Source organism: Elephantulus edwardii, unplaced genomic scaffold (assembly GCF_000299155.1).
Source record: "Elephantulus edwardii isolate Elephantulus edwardi_28Jun2011 unplaced genomic scaffold, EleEdw1.0 scaffold00152, whole genome shotgun sequence".
Classification (NCBI taxonomy): domain Eukaryota; kingdom Metazoa; phylum Chordata; class Mammalia; order Macroscelidea; family Macroscelididae; genus Elephantulus; species Elephantulus edwardii.
In genome coordinates this window covers 3,526,172-3,528,671 of record NW_006399902.1, presented here as the reverse complement: position 1 = coordinate 3,528,671, position 2,500 = coordinate 3,526,172, and positions in this window count along the sequence as shown.

Genomic DNA, 2,500 nt, shown 5'->3' with positions numbered 1-2,500 from the left:
TGGTCATGATGGATTATTTCTTTGATGTATCGTTGTATTCTATTGGCCAATATTTTATTCAAGATTTTTGCATCTATGTTCATAAGAGATATTGGCCTATAGTTTTCTATTTTGGTGGTGTCCTTTCCTGGCTTTGGTATCAAGGATATGTTTGCTTCATAGAATGAGTCTGGGAGTGTTCCATATTCTCTTAATTCTTATGGAGATACAAATCAAAACCACAAAGAGCTGGTGGTGTAGGGAGCTCTGGTGGTGGTCCTTCTCCAAAGGTGGAATTCACCGCTTTGGGAGAAAGGACAAGTTCCTGCTGTGTGATTTTGCAGCCTTTCAAAACTGCTTCAAGTAGGTCCCAATTCGATGGCAACGAGTTTTAAGTGAGGTTGGCTGAAATTTTTTTAAAAAACAGAATAGCAAAAATTTGTGAGACTATGGAACAATTGGAAGTGTTCTGCATTGCTGGTGGGCGTGTAAAAAGCTACAGCCCACGCAGAAAACATTGTGGCAGTTCTGCAAAAGTGAAATACAGACCAGCAGAGTGGCCCTGCCAACCACAAGGTACATTTCTCTGAGCGTTCAAACGTACCAGCCTCTCTGAGGGAGCGACATGGACAATCTCCTTCCGTGCAGTTAACAGCCATGGAAACCCCTTGAAGAATCAGTTTGGAGTTGGAACAGACTTGATGGCAATGAGTATGTGAGAAGTAGATACCTTCACTTTCAAGGGACTTGAAAACAGTAATGTGTACACCATGGTTTATTGTAGCACTTTCTACAATTGAGAAAAACATAGAAACAGTCTAAAAGTCCATCAACAGGAAAATGGATCAACAAAATGTGGCCTACACATCCAATAGAATATTAATCATAGAGAAATGAATTCACAGCATGGATAAGCCTTGAAAATAATATGCTGAATGTGATTAACAAAAGGGCAGATACACGTGGTATTGCTAATATGGATTACCTAGGCTAGGTAATCCTATGTTCTTCCATTACCTATATTGTTGTTATGTGCCATTGAGTCACTTGTAACTCATAGTAACCTTATATACAGCAGCTCTGAACCCTGCTCTATCTTGAAACAATTTCATTGTCTCAGACACACCTACCCCCATTACCCCAGTATTACCCCAGTGACTCAATCAATTAATTGCTTCCAAGGATTTCCTCTTTTGTGCTGTCCCTCCACCCTTCCAAGCAGTCTTTCCACATCAGTCTTTCACCAAGGACTGGTCCCTCTTGGCAATGTGCCCAGAGTATGTCAGATGGAGTTTCAAAATCCTTGCATCCACAGAGCAGCCCGGTTTCATCCTCTTCAGGACAGATCTGTTTGTTCTCTTAGCAGTCCATAGTATGCTCCTCTCCTGCACCATGACTCATAGGCATCAAGTCTTCTTCTATCATCCTTAGTCATTGTCTAGCTCTCTGATGCATAGCAAGTAGTTGTGAAGACCATCGCCTAGATCCGGTGCACCTTCGTCTCTAGACTGAAATCATTGCTCTCCAATACTCTGGCAAGGTCCCTGACAGCAGATTTCCCCAACGCAACTCGTCTTTTGATTTCCTGGCTGCTGGTACCAAGAGTGTTGACTGCGAAGCCAAGCAAGATGAAGCTGTTAAAAATATCAATTTCTTCTCATCCATCATGATGCTGCCAATTGGCCCACTGATGAGAACTTTTGTTTTCTTGATGTTGAACCTCAATACATATTGAAAACTGCAGTTCTTGGCCTTCTGCAGCCTCAAGTCTTCCTCAGTTTCAGCAAGCAGTGTTGTGTCATCTGCATAATGCAGGTTGTTGATGAGTCTTCCTCCAATCCTGGTACCACATTCCTCTTCATAAAGTCCCTGAATGATCTGTTCTGCATATTGATTGAAAAGGTATAGAGACAGGATGTATTCTTGGCTTACATCTTTCCTGATTTTGAACCACGCAGTGTTTTCATTACCTATAGGGTTTGCTGAGTCCTGTTCTGTCAGAAATGGGTGGCCAGCATGGCTTCTCAGTCTGTCTTCGTAGTCTGGAAGTTCTGTTGACATCTCTCCACTATGGGTGACCCTGCTGGTATCTAAAATACCAGTGGCAAAGTCTCCGGCATCACAGCAGCACACGAGCTGTCAGTATGGCAAACTGATGGGGTGGCTGCTGCCTCTCGTGGTTGATTATATCTGTGGAAAGAGACCTTGAAGAAACTCATCATCATGGTGAAAAAAAGGCCAGGGACTTACGGTGGAACAAATCATCAACTACTCATATGCAAGATCAACCTGAAGATGAAGAAAGCTAAACCAAGCCCACAAAACCCAAAATACAACCTTGCCCGGTGCTGGCTGAAAATCGCCTGTGACTTCATCCATAGCCACTGGTGAGAGTCAGCACCCAGAGCCATCAGGGGCTTTAAGCTCGCTGCCCACTGCTGTGGTGTGGACAGCTGAAACCCAGGCCCCGACAGGCACCTGGGGTGGGGGGGGAACCCAGACTCAACTTCATGCTCTGCTG